Source organism: Oryctolagus cuniculus, chromosome 14 (genome assembly GCF_964237555.1).
Source record: "Oryctolagus cuniculus chromosome 14, mOryCun1.1, whole genome shotgun sequence".
NCBI classification, from domain to species: domain Eukaryota; kingdom Metazoa; phylum Chordata; class Mammalia; order Lagomorpha; family Leporidae; genus Oryctolagus; species Oryctolagus cuniculus.
In genome coordinates, this window is record NC_091445.1 from 79,087,876 (window position 1) to 79,108,179 (window position 20,304).

At 39.9% G+C, this 20,304-nt stretch overlaps 2 pseudogenes; one reads left to right on the forward strand and one right to left on the reverse strand.

Moving 5' to 3' along the window:
• The window catches only part of LOC100350254 (adenylosuccinate synthetase isozyme 2-like), a 50,876-nt pseudogene extending 37,724 nt beyond the window's left edge, over positions 1-13,152 (forward strand).
• Positions 13,153-14,942: 1,790 nt separating this feature from the next.
• On the reverse strand, positions 14,943-15,013 carry LOC127492902 (U2 spliceosomal RNA; annotated as a pseudogene).
• Positions 15,014-20,304: the final 5,291 nt, after the last annotated feature.

Sequence of the window (20,304 nt, forward strand, 5' to 3'; positions counted from 1 at the left end):
TATAAAGCTATCATGGGGTAAAATGCTATCTGAAATATGATGTTTGTGTACCACTACAAAAGCTTTTATGTAAATCATTTATCTTCATGGACATCCTGTAAAGTAGTTAAAGCAAATAGAATTAGACAGTCCTGACCACAAATGAATAAATAAAGCTCAGAGGTTCCAGCATCAGTAAGTGGTGGTATAGGGACTTCTAATATTCTGTTCTTTTCTCCATAGAATATCCTGTGTCCTGAGGCAAGTCTAGGATTAACCTTAAGGAATGATTCCATGTGTTAGTTTAGCTCCCAAGATTGAGACACAAGTAACAGAAGAATAAGAGAAAAAAATCTAGGCAAAATATTGTTGGAAATGGGATAATTTTAATGCAGCTGTTTTACTCTGGTTTGGCTCCAAAGCCTAGCTCCATTGACTCCACAGGACCCTGACCAAACTTAGCATCATAATATTAGCACTTAGTTTCGCTGTTCAAATCACTTATGATATTTTGACCATGCTTTGGTGTATCTGTGACGTTCTCCCACGCCAGACCCTGAGATTGTGGAAGGAATGGCTAAGTGTCATATTCAAGGCCAAGTGGTTTATCCATGCCAGCATGGGGATTTGAAGCTATAAGCTGAAAGAATATAAACTATACTCCTCAAATACTAGGAGTGTTTTATGTGTTAATCAATAATCCAAGACAATTTGTACATGTACATGATGGGGAATAAAAGAATGTGACCTTTCTCATACTGATTCCTGCATAAAATATGTCTCTACTGACCTCTTTAACAAATGTTAAGCAAATATATACAGCATCTTAAATTCTTAATCTATATATGCACTCATAAAGGCTGAGTATCTTTTATTAAAAATACTTTGGACCAGATGTGTTTCAGACTATTTTCAAATTTTGGTAAATTTGCATATACATTATGAGATATCTAAACACAAAACTAATTTATGTTTCACATATATCTTATATATACAAACTGAAGGGAATTGTATACAATAATTTTACATGCACCTCCATTCTGACTGCAACCCTTCATACGAAGTCAGATCAGATGTGGCATCACGTTGTTATTCAAAAAGTTTCAGATTTTAGAGGCTTTTGGATTTCAGATTTTTTCAGTTAGGGATACTTAACCTGTATATGAAATAGATTGCTTTCTATTTGCCTTTCAAAGTTGATAAAAACATAATTTTAAAACATGGTAATCATTATTGACCTTAAGAAGTAACTGAGAGGGGCTGGCACTGTGGCGTGGAGGGTAAAGCTGCCGCCTGCAGTGCCAGCATCCCATGTAGGTGCTGGTTCAAGTCCCGGCTGCTCCACTTCTGATCCAGATCTCTGCTGTGGCTTGGGAAAGCAGTAAAGGATGGCCCAAGTCCTTGCGCCCCTGTGCCCACGTTGGGGGTCTGGGGGAAGCTCTTGGCTCCTGGGTTTGGAAAGGCCTGGCACTGCCGTGGCAGCCATTTGGGGGGCAGACCAGCAGATGGAAGACCTCTCTCTCTCTGTCTCTCCTTCCCTCTGTATAACTCTAACTTTCAAGTAAATAATAATAATAACAGTTCAATTAAAAAAGTAACTGAGAACAAGCCACAAGAAAAAATTAATAGACCAACAAAATATAACAGGATAGAATAAAATAAGTAAAAGCCAACAAATTAAAGATGTATTTGTTCAATATCCTGTTTTGAAACTCATATATAGATTTAACAAAATATGAGATTTTTAAAGACTTATTTATTTGAAAGGCAGAATGACATAAAGAATGGAAGAGAAAAAGAGATATTCCCTAAACAGCCACAGCAGCTGGGGCTGGACAAGGCCAAAAGCCGGAGCCAGGAATCCCATCCAGGTATTCCGTGTGGGTGGCAGAGACTCAAACAGTTGAGCCATCATCTACTGCTTTCCAACCACATTAGCACAAAGTGGAATTAGAAGCAGCTGGAACTGTAACTGGCACTCTAATATGGGATGCAGGCGTCCATAACCATAGCTTAACCTGCTGCACCATAATGCCTGCCGCAAATATGGGTTTATTTTTATAACAAAAGAAGTAGATAGTCCCAGGCTTTACAGCGGTATGGAATTTCATTAGGCATCTCTCCTTTTCCATTCTGCTAGTCTCCATGTAACACATCCATCTTTATGTTCACACCACATCGGTTGCTCTCCTAGTCGTCAAGTGTATGTGACAGGCAAGAAAAAGAGAAAGTGCAAAAAATAGAAGGAAGCCTACCAAATGAATATGCCTCTTTCAAAATATTCAGAGACCTCCAGAAGTTTTCTATTCATGACAAATTGGTCATAATGATGTTTCCTTAGCACCTCTACCTGCAAAGAACTTTTTTTTTCTTTTTTATTTAGTAAATATAAATTTTCAAAGTACAGTTAATGGATTACAATGGCTTCCCCCCCCCATAATTTCCCTCCCACTCACACCCCTCCCATCTCCCGCTTCTTTTCCCATTCCACTCACATCAAAATTCATTTTCAATTATCTTCATATACAGAAGATCAATTCAGTATATATTAAGTAAAGATTTCATCAGTTTGCACCCACACAGAAACACAAAGTGTAAAATACTGTTTGAGTACTAGTTATAGCATTACTTCACATTGGACAACACATTAAGGACAGAGATCCTACATGAGGAGTAAGTACACAGTGACTCATGTTGTTGACTTAACAATTTGACACTCTTGTTTATGGCATTAGTAATCTCCCTAGGCTCTAGTCATGAGTTGCCAAGGCTATGGAAGCCTTTTGAGTTCGCTGACTTCGATCTTATTCTGACAGGGTCATAGTCAAAGTGGAAGTTCTCTCCTCCCTTCAGAGAAAGGTACCTCCTTCTGCAAAGAACTTTTAAAAATTCAGTTACATATATGTATATCCAGTGAACGAAAACAGAAACCATCATTATAAGGATGGTGAGAATGGATATGGAGGAAGCCAGCCTCATTATCCACAATATTTCAACATACATGTATAGCATGAATTGTTCCTAAAAAACCACTAGCCCTTCTACCTACCATGGAAAGATTATTCAAAGACAAGGTATTTGTAAAATATAAATCCAACAGAAGCACTAAATAAACCAATAGAACTAAAGGAAATTGTTGACAGATGTAGATTAGATATCAATGTAGACACAAATATACATAAAAATTCCTTTATATCAGTGGCAATTTGATAACATGTAATAAGGATAACTACAATAGCAACAAAACATATTTTATATCAAGGACTAAATAAATCTAATGCAAAATACAAGAGCTTATGGAGAATCATGTAAACCTACAAAAATGTAAACAAATACCTGTATAGTTGAAAAGCTGTATGATGTTCATGGATGTAAAGAGTCAATATTGTTGCCATGCTGATTCCAAGTTAATTTGTAAATTTCCTGAAACAAAATATTCTTGAAGAATTTCCTACCAATGCCAATCATAAAATTGAATTTTATGATCTATTCTATTTTAACAATGTTACTGATTTTATGATAGTCAAATCTACCATCTTTGTTATCTCTGGTTTGGAATTTCTATGTTGTATAATATATCCTTCCATATCCTGAAGTCAGAAAGATCGTGTCTACTTCCTTTATAGAAGGACTTTCCTTTCAGTATGAATCATGACTTCATGGAACTTGGTGAATAGAGTTTAGGCTACAAGATAGAATTCTATAGAGCACATCGATGGGACATGACTACTAACTCCTCTTCAAGATCTTACAGCTAGAACAAAATACAAGCCATTTATAGCCAGGATCTCAAGCAAGATGTTTACTTAGTTCAGGCAGCCAACAGCAGCCTATGCTAGAGCAATAGGAAAATATCATGTTGTTTTTTCACTGGACAGAAAGCTTGAGCCCACAGGATACACAAGGGCAGCTCTTCCAGCTCCCTCTGAACCTCCTTTGGAACTCTGTATTTGCTGCAAAGTATTTCTGAGTTGGAGATATCCTATATCAGCTCCAATTTTAATTTTCAATTCACATGTAATACTTTTATATTTTTATGGGACACAGTACAATACTTCACTACATGTACACAAAGTAAAATGATTAAACCAATTAGCCTTTCTATTTTCCTTTCTTTTCTTTGCATTTGGAGCCAACCAATCCCTTCCTTCCAGTTCTTCATACAGCATATAATATGTCATTGTGAACCATTCTCACCCCGCTGTGCTACAACACAACACTAGAACTTGTTACTTCTGTCTCACTATTTTTACCTGTTATCAAACCACCTTCTACATCTCTTCTCCACAATGTTTCCAACCTCTAGTAATCAGTATTCCAGGTCCAGACTGAATAACTTTTAAAATCTATTTATCAGAGGGCATGCAGAGTTTGCCTTCTGTGTCTTGTTTCATCCATTTTGCTGCAAATGTCAGGATTTCATTTCTCTTTTATGGCCATTTTAATTTTTAACTAATATTCTCATTATCTTTAGGACCCACAAACTTTTTTTTTCTTCTTAACCCCTTAATATTTCTCAAATTTCCATCCTTCTTTTCATTTTTTTTAAGATTTTTATTTATTTACTTGAAAGAGTTACAGGGAGAGAAGGAGAGGCAGAGAGAGAGGGAGAGAGAAAGGTCTTCCATTCTATGGTTCACCCCGCAATTGGCCCCAATGGCCGGAGCTGCGCTGATCCGAGGCCAGGAGCCAGGAGCTTCTTCCGAGTCTCCCACATGGGTGCAGAAGCCCAAGGACTTGGGCCATCTTCTACCGCTTTCCCAGGCCATAGCAGAGAGCTGGTTCAGAAGTGGAGCAGCTGGAACTTGAAACGGCGCCCTTATGGGATGCCCTCACTGCAGGCGGTAGCTTTACCCACTATGCCACAGCACCAGCCCCCATCCTCATTTAAATAATTGTTCCTCTCTTGATACATATGTGTGTGTTATGTATTTTTTTCCCTAAGCTCCTCTCTAGGAACACTGATTGGCAGAACTCATTCTGAGCAACACATGAGGAAAATTGTTGATCTTACCTTTGTTTTCTTTCCTAATGCTACTCACTCACACTGCTTTCTCCTCCCAAAATTACCCAAGGCACAACTCCCAGCCTGCACTTTCTCCCCAAATGTATCTGTGCTGTTTCCTGTTCCTGCAGCCTGAATCACTTAGCTAAGCTACCCTGATAAATTAATCTGCATGATGAGTGGATAGACACGGGTTCTGTCTTGCTCCTTCCCCTTAATAGGTATGCACTGAGGAGGAATTTTAATCAGTCCTAATACAAATAACTAATTTGAATGTGGATTATGGGGATAAAATATCTCCTGCAGAACAGTTGTGGGGAGGCTAAAGTATGATCATGCATGTGAAAAGTTTGCAAAAAATAAAGCACGAGGCAGATCTAAAGAGGATCATTTTTATTTCTGTCACTGGCAAGCAAGCAAAGAAAGGAGCTATTTGTTCCAACTTCTTTTATATACTTCAAGGCACATTAGTTAGGTGCTGCCTTCTGTAGGTACAGGGAGCTGGGGACACAAGTGCTATTTTAATTCTGGGAAAACCATGATAGTAGGAAAGTCAAAATCAGGAGGGGAGATGGAACACAAGGTGTATAGGCAAACAGTCCTTAAACGTAAGTGTGGGGAAGAGTTTTCAGACGATCAGCACAGCTTTGTACCATGGATTACTATGGATATACAAAATGATCACCCAGGCAGCAAATGTAGACTGAAAAGGGAAGAAGTGTGGCTGGCACTGTAGCATAGCAGGTTAAGCCATGAACTGCAGTGCCAGCATCCTATATGGGTGACAGTTTGAGTCCTGGATGCTCCATTTCAGATCCAGCTCCCTAGTAATGCACATGGGAAAGCAGCGGAGAACTGCCCAAGTGCTTGGGCCGCTGCACCCGTGTGGCAGACCTGCAAGAAGCTCTAGGCTTCTCTCTTCGGCCTGCCCCAGCACAGGTCATTGCAGCTATTTGGGGAGTGAATCAGCAGATGGCAGATTCTCTTTCTTTCCTTCTCTCTCTCTCACTCTTTCTCTCTCTCTTTCTCTCTCTCTCTCTCTCTCTTTGTAACTCTGCTTTCAAATAAATAAATAAAATTTTTTAAAAAAAAGAAGAAGATACTTTGGGCTTGAATCCTAGAAAGCAACATATTAAAGAATCAGACCTGGGAAGAGTATCCTGCTAATGGAGTATTCAGAGAGAAGGGAAGAAAATCAAGCAATAGGGGGTCTCTGCCTATGGCGTGGCTCCCATATGGGTGCCGGTTCATGTCCCAGCTGCTCTTCTTCCCAAGCATTTCTCTGCTATGGCCTGGGAAAGCAGTAAAGCAGTAGAAGATGGACCAAGCGCTTGGGCCCCTGCACCTGCATGTGAGACCTGAAAGAAGCTCCTGGATCCTGTCTTTGCATTGGTCCAGCTCCAGCCGTTGCAGCAATTTGGGGAATGAACCAGTGGGTGGAAAACCTTTCTCTCTGTCTCTCCCTCTGTCTGACTGTAACTCTACCTCTCAAATAAGTAAAAACAAAATCTTAAAAAATAAAAAGGAAAGAAAGAATGAAAACCAGGCAATAATGCCACTCTCATTGTCACCTGCTGCTTGGCACTTCTTATTTGCCAGAACATATGCGAATCTCTTCACATTCATTTTTTATTCCTAACCATCACAACAACCCTATGAGATCAAAACTGCTATAATTTCCAATAACACACACAACATTTAGAATAAGTAAATAATTTCCATAATCCACATTAATCAGAACATTCCTGCTGAGATTCTACGGATTAAACTTTTGACTCCACTTAAAAATTACCTGGATCCATGCCTTTTTCCATATGACCTTGTAGTCCTTCCCACTGGATGCACAAAATACTTTTTAAAAAATATTTATTTTTGTTTATTTGAAAGATAGAGTTACAGAGAGGCAGAGAGAGAGAGAGAGAGAGAGAGAGAGAGTGATAAAGTCTTCCATCTGCTGGTTCACTCCCCAGATGGCCATAATGGCCAGAACTACACAAATCTGAATCCAGGATCCAGGAGCTTCTTCCAGGTCTTCCATGCAGGTGCAGGGGCCCAAGGATTTGGGCTACCTTCTACGGCTTTTCCAGGCCATAGCAGAGAGCTGGATCAGAAGTGGAGCAGCCAGGAATCAAATTGGCGCCCATATGGGATACCGGCCTACGCCACAGTGCCAGCCCCACACAACGTACTTTTCTACCCCTTACTCTGAGCTTTGTCATTGGAGCATTATGAGAAAGATAGGCAGAAACAACAATGTCCATGGGATGTAAGAGGCCTGCTATTCTACTATTTACTCTCTTTTGTTTCTGGCACGAGTCCCAGCCTGCTGCTTCCCTAGCCTGGTTCCCAAAATGATGTTGCAAGGAACTTACTTAGTTCCACCTGCAACTAGCTGGCCTTGCAGTTTGGGGTACACTCAGGTAGCAAACCTATGCTAGACTGGAAGCATCCCAGCTGATCCACAGATACGTGAATAATCCAGCTGGGATAAGAAGAACCATCCCAACGGATAACTTGACATACGAAAAAACCTCAGACTGCTTCTTAGTGAATTGCATGACGTGTGTAATGTTTATTATGCAGCATTATTGTTACAATAGCTAACCGATGCAGAAATGAACCTAGGCAATACGGAATCCTGCATTCGTCTCATATTTGAAAAACATCAGAGATATCAGAAGAGTTGAATTTTAAGAAAGAAAATATAAGCCATCATGACAAAATGCTGCAAAATTAAATAAGTATACATGGAAGCATTTCATAGCATTTTTCTCTGCAAATAGGTTTGAATTACAGTGTGGTGCCTCAGCCAACCCACGGGCAAGCAGAAAGCATGAAAGTTTCACACACCAATAGTCACCGTGACACACAAGCAGATGTCTCCAGAAAGAAACTCCACTTAGACAACTGGCAGATGGGATACTGTGGCCGCCAAGTACAGCACACATTCAGCGCGGCTGTGAACTCCAGCTCTACTGCTGTGAGGAAGCAAAGAAGCCTGAGGGGAGGTAGCTAAGTGCTATCAGGTGGAAATCAGACACAAGTCATTCTGCTGTGCATTAATGCTGCTTCCCAGAAAATCCACATTTCATGCATTTGTTTACACCCCAGAAAACAAAGCATAAACATAATCAGGCAGCTTAGGTCTTACAACTCTATGCTTTTTGGTTAGATGGTCATTTATTAGACATAACATTATAATGGTAGTTTTGAATTTATTATAATTTGTATAATTCTTAAAGAAACTTTTCATAATATAAGATACTGCCAAAGTTGATAATTTCCTATTTTATCCATTAGGAATACGTTTGCACTTAGCCAAAGGCTGCGAAGCAAGATTACAACACAGAAAAGGCCAGAAGGAACATGGAGACACCTGCATTTGAGTGTTGACCATGCTATTCACCAGTACTTTCCCTAATCTTACTCTCGTCAGAGGTTCCATTTGTAAAAGAAGAGAACAAATCATAGTAGTTGCTTCTAACCTGAATTACTTACAAAGCTGACTTCCTACTCTAAAATTAAACAAATCGCTAAAAAATAGCACTGAACTCTGTGTATTACACAGAATTCTTAGAACTTACTAGAAAAATGTAGAAATTCTTTAAAAATCATAACATCAGAGAGTATGACCCTAGCAAGATTGTGATATGAGGAATCTTTCAATAATAAATCAACAACAACAAAGACCAAAGAAAAATTTTGAAAATGAAAAATGTTCACCCTTAGAACTTCTCACCACAATATTTGAGAATTTTGTTTAGATATAGTTGATATAAAACCGGATCAAAGAATGGGTCACAATTCCTCTTCCTAAGAGAACGGAGCGATATTAAAGAGATTAAGTAAGAGCAACACTGGAGGGGCCAGCGCTGTGGCATAGCAGGTAAAGCTGCTGCTTGCCATGCCAGCATCCCATATGGGTGCTGGTTCTAGTCCTGGCTGCTCCACTTCCAATTCAGCTCTCTTCTATGGCCTGGGTAAGCAGTAGAAGATGGCTCAAGCCCTTGGGCGCCTGTACCCATGTGGGAGACTCAGGTAAATAAGTAAATCTTTTTTTTAAAAAAAAGCAACACTGGAGGTGGAAACTGTCAGAATACTCCAGAAAATCTGATCTTTGAGAGTTTTCCTGAATCCTGAAGGCCACCAGAGAGTCAACCACCTGCACGGACTGGGAGCACCTGAGTCTCAGGAGCAGAGCTTTGTGAGAACCTGGCAACTACACCAATAGACATTTTGGAAATGGTGGCAACTACGCCCAAAAGACTCCTTGGGAACTGAATCGATTTTTGTGATCCAGTTTCTCAGTGGAGTATAGATGTGACTCAACACTCTTCGAAATGGAGAGGAATCCTCTAATTTAAAGGAGGGACAGCTAAAGACGATGCTGGGCTATAGAGAGATCGACACCATTTTCTCACGTGCTACAGCAGCTGTACTGGAGGGAGAGTAAGGCCAGTCTTCCTTCGCACTGGACTTCTACACCACGACGTAGGAGGAACACTCTAAAACACAGAGGTATCCCTGGTATGAAACAGAATGCCCCGCACTGGCAGATTACACTTCCACAAAGGGGATCCATGAGGACATCATGATAATTCGTATTTGGAGCAGAGATTAGGCCAATTGAAAGTCAGAGACCACAAGTTGCTCCTCCATACAATAGACCCAACCAATGAAAAAAAAAAATCCCTGCAAAGAAAAACTCCTTATGAGAGCTTACACACCATTTCCACTTACCTCTCCCTCTCCCACCAGCTATAGGCATTCAAGTTTTGGACTTATAATACAAAGATATTCTTTCTTAATTTTAATTCGGGATTCCAAATTAATTTATAAAAGAAAGATCTTGATGGAGCTGGAAGATACCAAGGAAAATCATTACAGATTTTGGAGGCATAGCTCAAGCCCAGATCAGCTTGTCATCTTTCAAGAATGAGATACCAGAAGAACAGAAAACACTACCATTGAGTCTATAAAGATATTCTGCCACATGAGAGGAGATATAACACAAAAGAACCCACAGAAAATCATACTTCTGAAGACTTATTCCAGGAAACAGAATTAATTTTTAGTAGAAAATGCTTTACTTTCAAGAAATTAATGAATATATGATACAATGAAAAGAAGATGGTAAAGTGAGATAGCTGGCAGGGCTGAGAAAAGTTTTAAGGAGCAAAACCAATGCAAAAATTTTAACAGCATAAATAAAACATACAATTTACATTGTAGAGAACTGAGTTGCTGGTGAACCCATCTTGAAAATGAACACTTTGGGGCTTCAAAGGAAAGAAGATACAGAGATGAGGACAGAGAGATAACAGACTTAGAAAAAAATAAAATATAGAAATATCCATTTTTCCAAAAAAGGTTATTAGAGTTAAACTATATGAAAATAACCTTTGTAATTATAGTAGAATCCCATCACATCTCCCAATCTGATTTTAAAAAATACTTTGATTGAAAAGACTCTCCATATCAGACAAATTTTATAAGCAGCTAATATCTAAACAAGTTAGAAAATTAGTGAACCTATTGAATCAAGGCAAAAAAGATCCACACAAACACTCAAATTTAAAAAAGGAAAACAAGGTATCATCAAAGGGAAAACAACTGATATCTCATGCAGAATATCAAATACCAAAAGACAAGGGACCAACAAGTAGAGCTCTGAGAAGATTAAGATCTTAAAATTTTGTTTCCATTCAAGGCACAATTCATGTGCACAAACCACAGGAAGACATTTCTGTACTTTCAAAGACCCCAGAAGATACCTCCAAAATTCAGCACACAAACTCAGCTCCCAAAATGAATAAAATTGAGAGCTCATAAGTGGCATAACTGGTGAGCACAAAATATGTAAATCACTCTAAAAATAAGGTTGTAAGGAGAATGCACTCACATATTTGAATTGCAGGAAAAGGTGTATAATTTAAAATGTATACACGTGTAATGATAATTAATTGGAAGAAACGCTCAGGAGTTTATAATAGCCAAAACTGGGAGGTAAACACGTAGGGGAGAGATGTTCAAGTTCGTTAATTTCCTCATCCTGCCCCGTCAGGTTTCATTCTTGGCACTGAGACTTGGAGTCATTCAGATGAGTCAGTTACATGAAGATCATACCGAGGGTGAGCGGGGGATGGTATCGGTAATTCTTTCTTTGGTGGGGAAAAGCATGATTGACTTCTTCGAATTTGCCTTCTGGAAGATAGCTTTTCCCAGAGCAGGAATAAATTTCAGCACGAAGCTTCAAACCAGAAGCATGAACTGTTAAAGCATACTGTGTAATTACTATAAAAGATGTGCTTAGTTACAATTTACCATTAATTGGCAAGGCATAAAAAGTTCAAGTATTTTGAAAGTTTATCAGTTATTCTTTACATAACTTGCTGAAATGGGAGTGATGTCAAGTAGCCAACTTGGGATAGCATACAAAGAAAGTAAGAATGTTGAACACCTACATTATACGTATGCTTTTCATGAAAACTTACTTTTCATCCAGCTCAAACACGTGCTGTCAGAACAAGAACTCTCCCCTGTCACTCCTTTCTGTGTCTCGCTTGTTATATAAGTCAGAGACTGCGGGTATAACATAACCCATTGGAGTTCCGAGTTTCTGTCTCGGAGCCCTGTGCGCAGGCCCAGGAAAGCGGCACACGGACACTGAACAAACTCCAAACCTAGGCGATACTCCATATTCTTCCCTTGCACCTTGACCCCAAAGCAAATCTAGTTCGCTTCCCCGTGCGTCCTGAGGGCAGCGGGTCAGCCCTAGCGCTCCTCCGAGGCCTCCCTGCGGCGCCGGCGTCCCGAAGGCCAATCCCGCGGATCCTCCCTGCGCAGGCGGCGGGGCCCAGCGCGCGACTGGGAGAAAGCCCGGCGTCTGGGTGCTCGAGCCCGGCGTCTGGGTGCTCGAGGCGCAGTGGGGCGACGGAGGCAAAGGGGAGGCGACGGATCTGCTGGCGCGGGGCGGTGGCATCGTCCTGCCGGCCGCACAGTTGTGGATGCTGTGGAATACGCGTTTCATCTTTTACCCGGTGGCATAATTAACCCAGACGTTACTGCGTTCTTCGGGAAAGGTGTAGTACTTCATCGACCAGGGTTGTTTGAAGAGGCAGAGAAAAGTGTTCAAACAAGGAAAAGGTCTGAAAGGCTCTTGGAAGAGGGCTTAGCATACCTGGCAGAGCTCCTATGGTATTTGATTTCCATCAAGCAGTCGCTTGGTGTCCAGGAACCTCAGAGACAAGAACAAGCAGGAAAAAATCGGGGGAGCCGTGTAAAAGGGCGTTAGCCCCAGCTTATTCTTCGAAAGCTGCTGAGAGCGGGTAGAGGCTGTGCAATCTTGTTTCTGACTTTGCTGGCCTCTCTGAGAAGTTCAAAGTTCCAACTAACGGGAACAGGTCTAGACAGCCCTCTTTGGAAATGGTCATTGAAGGTGAGCTACCAAAATTAAAGGGTTCTATGGAAAGGATTAAACCAATGATGAGAGACGGAATTTATTTCCTTTTATGAGACCCTACATAGACCACCAAAGAAAATCTTGGCTGGAGGTGCAAACGCCTCACTCTGAGATACTGATTTGGGGACTTGCCCTTTTGTAATCTCTTCAAACCATATGGTAGGAGGTGTTTGTACAGGTTTGGGTATGGCCTCCCAGAATTTTGGGAAGGTGTGTAGAGTTGTGAAAGCTTACACAACTACATTTGGTATTGGTGTATTTCCTACAGAGCAAGACAATGAAATTGGAGAATTATTGCAAACATGAGGAAGAGGGTTTGCCGTAACACCATAAGGAAAGCAAGATGTGGCTGGTTGGCCCTTGTTTTATTCAAATATGCACATATGATTAATGGATTTACTGCACTGGCACTTACCAAACTGGATATTTTGGATGTGTTTACGGAAATCAAAGTTGGAGTTACTTACAAGTTAGATGGTGCAATCATACCTCACTTCCCAGCAAACCAAGAAGTCGTAAATAAGGTTGAAGTTCAATACAAGTCTCTCTCTCAGGATGGAACACAGACATATCAAATGCAAGGGCATTTAGAGAACTACCCAGTAATGTAGAAAACTATGTCTGATTTATTGGAGATGAGCTTCAAATTTCAGTTAAATGGGTTAGTATAGGTAAATCCAGAGAATCTATGATTCTGCTTTTTTAAGGATTGCCAGTAATGCAAGAAACACTCCGTGAGAGGGAAGGAAAAGACTAATATTTCTCTACTGGCTGCACTGAAGTGAGTTGTAAGCCCTACCATGGCTTCCAGTCTTTTAAGATGCATAGCTGTTGGGGATATACATGTTGGCATATTCTGATGTCAGCTTTCCTTAGCTGGCATAACTGCCATTCATCTGTTGCACCTGCTGCTCAAGGTGCCATTTTTTTTAACTGTTTAGTGATAGTATAATACATGCTATTTGGAATAAAAAAAGTGGTATGGTTTTCAGTATGGTTTTTCTTCATTATTGTCATTGTGTGTTCTTAAATTTGACCCCTACTAGGTAGTAAGGACAATTAATGCAGTTTTGCACAAATATTTTTACATTCTGATCATTCAATTTTGTCATTGTATTCTTTGCTGTTAGAAAAATGATGAAAGGTAGGGTTTCTATAAACTTTTGTAATCCTACAAATCTGTTTAAACTGTCTACTGTTTATTTTCTGCTGAGACCATTGCAAAATTGAGCTTTGGTGGGAGAAGAGGGAGTTGTATCCATGGGTACTTTAATTTGTACAGACCCAGAACTTATTTTTGTCTTAAGTTATATAATACATTGAACATCTAGTTAATTGTCCAAAGAGAAAAGATGTTCCCACAAACAACAATGTTAATGTTAAATACAGTTATTAAAAGATCTGTTATGATAATTGGTACATATTTTTCTTTAATTTCAGACATTAACTCTGAAGTGTATATCTTTCTTTTTTTATCATACCATTATTCCTAAACCTGATAGATTGATTTTTCAACATTTTGAGCCTGTCAATATGCCTTCTAAATCATCTGTATCTGTCCACATGAATCTAAACTATTGGCCATAATTTTGATTATGTGTTCATTTCGCTTTTTCTTGAAAAAAAAAAAAGTGTTATTTTGACAATTAGGCTTCACATATTGTATTGTTAGATTACTTTCCAATGAACTTTTTACATGTTTAAATTAGGTGCTACTTTATTTTATTATACCATCAATAGCTGATTAAAAAGAGTGAAATATTTCTAGCAAAAAAAGTCTTGAGGCATCTTAAATGGTCCACTGGGCAGCAGGTGCTACCACTTTCAGTGTTATCCTTCCAGGGGTGGGGAACCTTCCTGCTACCAGAGGCCATTGGATATTTATTACATTAGTTGTGGGCCATGCAAAATTCTTAAAATTTAGCCTGCTATAGATTGCTTACATTTAGAATCTCACCAGTTGTCGCCTTGGGAGGGACAGATCAAGTGATTGTGTGGGCCTCATACAGCCCATGAGCCAGATGTTTCCTAGCCCTTTGAGAGATTCCCTGTTGTTAACAAGCAACCTAACCAGAGTTCAGAAGCAAGCAACATTCATTCTGAAGAACAGGAACATTAAATTGGCACTCTATTTCACCTATAGACAAGGTTAAAAGTGAAGACAAAGAGAATTAGGAGTGGAGAGGAAGGAAAATAGGTACGCTTTTTTTTTAAATTTTATTTATTTGAGAGGTAGAGTTACAGACAGTGAGAGGGAGAGACAGAGAGAAAGGTCTTCCTTCCGTTGGTTCACTCCCCAGGTGGCCACAATGGCTGGAGCTGTGCCAATCCAAAGCCAGGAGCCAGGAGCTTCTTCCCGGTCTCCCATGTGGGTGTAGGGGCCCAAGGGCTTGGCCCATCTTGTACTGCTTTCCCAGGCCACAGCAGAGAGCTGGATTGGAAGAGGGGCAGCCGAGACTAGATCCGGCGCCCATATGAGGATTAACCTACTGCGCCACAAGGTACCGGCCCCACAGATACGCTTTCTGATACTACACTTGATCTTAGCCAAAAGGCCAAGAAGCGATACAGATACACTTTCATAATAACAATAGAGCCTGTTTGTTAAAGGAAGGTGAGCTTCAGAGAAAGTTAACCTGCCAAGATTGACACCATGAGTGCCAAGCCTGGTACTTAGCACTATAATCTACTGCCTCTTAAATTAGCTAAATATTGAAATTAAAAAGAAATAAAGGAAAGAGACATAAAATGCCTAGTTTGTTCAGAATTATTAGAAAAAAGAAATCTTGAAAACATGAAAATAGTTTATATTTACTTTAATCCTTCAAAGTATAAATAATTTGTTTTGTATCTGCTTTGAAACTTTAGAACTAGATGTTTGAAAAACTTTGTTTCATTATATTCACTAATTGAAACTATGTGTGCAGTGTTAAGTATAGTTCAGAATCAGCACCTACCTAATCATATCAAAGCAAACATCCAAGTCAGGTAATTCTTGCCCTAAATCATGGGGAAATTTTTGCTGACTCTTTTTTCAAGCTACTTTACCATCTAGCACATTAATCAAATTACCTAAATAACCATGAACCTGCCATTTCACTTTGTGATGTGCAGCCTGCTGGGCACATTCCCTGATTCCCTTCCAGGGACCCCACCTGGCATTGTTCATTTCTTACATCCAATTAAGCACCAAGTCGTATCTATTTTACTCCCATATATGTATGGAAAATATACTCTGGTTTTCACCGACTCAATCCTCCATCTTAGGTTATAGTAATATCTTTCTAATTGTTCTTCCTATAATTACTTTGGCATTATCCCTAATCCATTTTCAATATCAGAGAAAGGTAATAGTTTTATAAAAGAGTGATTGTAATCTTCATGCTTAAAGTGGATAAAACCCTTAGGGGGAAAAATGGGAAAAAATTGTCTGTTGGTTCTTCTTTATGTACCTTTCAGATCTCAGATTTCCTGGGGCAAGTCTTTTCTGTACTCTGACCATCAAATCCCCACCAGGCATTCTCAAAGCAGCCTACCTTTCACCTTAGCTGATGACTTTTATTACACTGGTAATTAGTTATTCAGTGTTTGATTTCCTAACTGACCATAAGGGCCAAGAAGCCAGAACCCACTTTGGTCTTGTTTGCAGCTCTGTTTTGGGGCCTCAAGGCAACAGTTGGTGCTTAATATTTACTGAGTTAATTGGTCAATTGTAACTATACTTGTATTTTATACAAACTTGAGAAGAGACAGAAGAATGTCTGTTATCTGGTATTTTCACTGAAAGATCAAAGGGGTCTTTGAGTTTTAATTTTACAAATAATGGTCAAGTTATTGCTAATGAAGCAAGAGGTGTCATAAAAAACAAAGCTTTAACAGTTGAAAGGCTGTTCAGATCTCAGGTCATCTGCACAGTTTTCAACCAAATGACCAACACACTTTGTGCAACCTCAGGGAAAATCTACCTGGGCCAACAATTAGATTAAAATGAACTATTTCCAGAGTGTTAAGATTGTACACTGTAACTTCTGCCAGGAATTGATCATTCCAACAGAACTATTTGTTCTGAAGAGAAGCATGGATTCCCTGATACGTACTTAGATCAGATTGTGGAAAAACAAATAATAATCCAGGTCATGACCCCTACTTTTTCCATTTGGGTTGTGCCAGTGTTTCAACTGCAAGTTTTGTGAATTTGTAAATTTGTTTGGCTAATGCTCTACCACAATTTCCTTAGAAGACTGCTATTGAACTGTGCCTGAGAAGTACATATCAGAATTCTCACATTTTCCTTAAGGAGGAATGGAAACTGAGGAGAAGTATAACAGAATATTCTGTCTCTTTTATAACTCTATTTATCCCAGGTTAGTAAAGAAAAATCCTGATTCAAAGAAGCTTAAAACCGGTGAATTCACCATGTGTTCGGGGGTGGCCTCCTACCACCCTAAGCCTTCTGTGTACCCATGGTCCTTGCTTGGTGGCCAGGCCACTTGCTGAACTGACAAGAATCACAGGATCTTATAGCAAAGCCCAGAGGCAGCTTCCCCACTCCAGCTATAGGCTGGATTTGGTTTCTATCCAGTGATCCCTTAGTTCAAAACTGATACATGCTGCATGTGTTCTCTGTGTCAGGTACATTCACAAAGCATATTCATATTATCCCCCAAAGTAAATTAACTTTCAGAAACAGCCACAAGTGGTAGGCCCCATTTGCACATTGCTTTAAAGAGAGATCCAAGGTTGGCACTCCAGGCTTTGGATCTGGCTTAGCCATATCTATCCTTCATTTGACCTTAGCTGTCATTCTCTCACAGACACATACAGTAGGAAGCATTCTTAGTGGGTGAGCTGGAGGCCTGACAGCAGGTATTACAGAGGTGCTAATGGGCGAGTAGGAGTCTCTGTAAAAGGGAGCACCCCAGTGTGCTTCTCACTGAAAGAGGGGACCAGTCCCTGCTTGTGCTGTGGTTCTGGAGCTCCACAGGCCTCTTGTTCTCATCTGGCTTTAGAGGGTCAGGACCCGTCTCCTCTCACTGGCCTTCTTGAACAGGATCTCAGACTGAAGGCTCTCCCTCAAACACAGCTCAGCAAGCCCCATTCCTGTTCAAGATGTGCCTGAGAAGAACTCACAGGTAGCAGTTGCGAATTCCCAGTTTACCTGGGCCCAAGTCCTGCCTTGGAAGGTATAAAGGTGAAGAATAGTTGGTTTGTTTTTTTGTTTTTTTGTTTTTTTTCCCAGATCCAGGATACCTGCCCTATAACATCACCTCCCCCAGATTCTGAGTCATGAATATTGAGCTCAAGAATGGGGATAAAGAGGTTTTATGGTCAAACTTCCCAGGAGGGTCCTGGCAGGCAAAGTTCCTAATTTATCATGTTTCCTTTCCTGCAAATTAAAAATCTGGAAGGGTAGTCTTTGGTGCGGCTGTGAAGTCTAGTTCAGATGCATATATCCCACATTGGAGTGCCTGGATTCAAGTCCCAATTCCAGCTCCCTGATGATGTACACCCTGGGAGGCAGCAGGTAATGGATCACATACTTGGGCCCCTTCCATTCATGTGAGAGATCTACAATGAGTTCTGCTCTCTTTGCTTTGGCCTGGCCTAGCCCCAACTGTTGTGAGCACTTGGGAAATGAACCAACAGATGAGAGATATTTATTTTTCACTTTGCCTCGAAGATAAATTGATAAAAATTTACCAAATTTTTGAATCGCATCAACAAATACTGAGTGTCAATGTGCTCTCAGGTTTTAGACATTTGTTAACAGATAAATTGGTTGAGCAGATAGAGGAAGAAGAAGAGACCAGATTATGATTTGATTTGATTCCATCCCCCCTAGTTCCTCATCATTTTTCTCTTGCCTTAATATGACATGATATTTAACCCATGGGTTGCACCAGTCTATAAAATATCTTTACAAAGTTCTCCCTCACACCCACTCTTTGCTTGCATTCAGTAGTCCCAGATTCATAGTCATAATGAATTTGAAAAACCATAGCACCTCCATAATTGCATGGCTAATGGGGGAGTCATTTACAGGAATTCAGAGTACAGGTGAGGAGGTAGGAAAGAATGAGAGCAATGGGTACACATGTGGAAATTACAGGAAAAAGGACTTAGAAACTGAAGAAAGAAAAGGGAAAGTTTTGCCTTTTGATGAGTGTTGGCAATGGAATGCATTTTTGTCGATGTTTTCTCAAGCTGTTTTATTTTATATGTATATAGTTGTCATAGAAAATAAACTACTTATATGTGGTGAGTAATTAAAAGTGCCTCTTGCCCCTTACCTTTGTGCCAGCTGGAATGACAGAAGTGACCTGAAGTTGCCTTTAACGAAAAGATAGGAGTAGAAAACATTGGAAGTAAACATTCTTACTCTTATTAGACCACTAAGCCAGATATATCAACAGTCCTCAGTAAGGCACATCTTGCTTTTATTTTCAAACCCTGTTGCTTTGCTAGTCCCTCTGTTCAAGATTTAGAGAAAATTCAAGTTTCTGTGGCATGAGCTGCCTACTTCAAATACATGCAAATCTTGCTGACTATTCCTAAAATCTATATTCCATCCAAAAGAAAACATGATATAAGCAACACTATTTCATGGACTCTTTGGCAATAATCTAGTAGCTTTTTATGTTTATACTCAGGATAATTTAGCTAATTCCATTAGATTATTTTCAAGACCTGTTTGCTCAGGATAAAGGACTCTCATAGATTCAAGACCACAAAATTGCACAACTGTAGACACCACACACCTGAAGATTCCAGGTCTCCAAGCCATGGAGTCAATGGGTTTTTTATTGTTATATGCAACTCTCCACAAAGGGGTCCCAAATTGATATAAGATCCCTCTCTTCAAAGTCTTCATTTGGAACATGGGTCATTGAACAACCAGTGTAAACACCTGCCAGAAACTGTCACCACAGGGGTTGGTGCTGTGGCACCTGCAGCACCAGCATCCCATATGGGCACTGGCTTCAGTCCCAGCTGCTCTACTTCTGATCCAACTTCATTAGTGTGCTTGGAAAAGCAGTGGAAGACGGCCTAAGTCTTTGGGACCCTGTACCCACATGGGAGACCAAGATGAAGCTCCTGGTTCCTGGCTTCAACCTGGTCCAGTCCTGACCGTTGCAGCCACTTTGGGGAGTGAACCAGAATAGGGAGGACTTCTCTCTCTTTCTCTGTTTTCCTTCTCTGTAACTCTGACTTTCAAATAAATAAATAAATCTCAAAAAAAAAAAAAAAAGAAAATGTTACCATACTAAATTTTCCTTTGCCTACAAATAAAGAAAATACTTAGTGTTGGAGGTTTCTTTTGGGTCTCCTAAAATGTTGACTAATACAATGAGCACTGACTATTTGTAGAAGGAATAATACATTCTATGAGAGCTACAAAAACATTCCCACTGTTCTAGGAACAGTGTCTAGGAAGAAGCCTTTGACAGATTGTCCCCAAATGGGGCATCCTTTCATTAAGATTCTGCATTTGGTTGTCTTGAGTTTATCTGACCCACTAACCTAGAAGAACGGCAGCTCGGTCAAGGCCCCAGGCAGACATCTGGATTCTTAAGGGCTGGTACAAAGAGGAAAGGAAGTTCATTGTAATTTTTGTGACTGTAGAGAATGAGATTGATACAGTCTAATTTACCTATCTACTTGAAATTTACACATTTTAAAATCATAAAGTTTTATGCATACTGAGTAGATTCTCAGTGTGAAACTGTACCCATGTAGTGAGACATGCCAGGACATTAACTATTAGGAAACAATTCAAATGTCAAAGAGCCCAAATCTCCAGTGAAAAGGATGCATGTGATAGATTCAACTCTATTGTATAAAGTACAAAACACTTAAC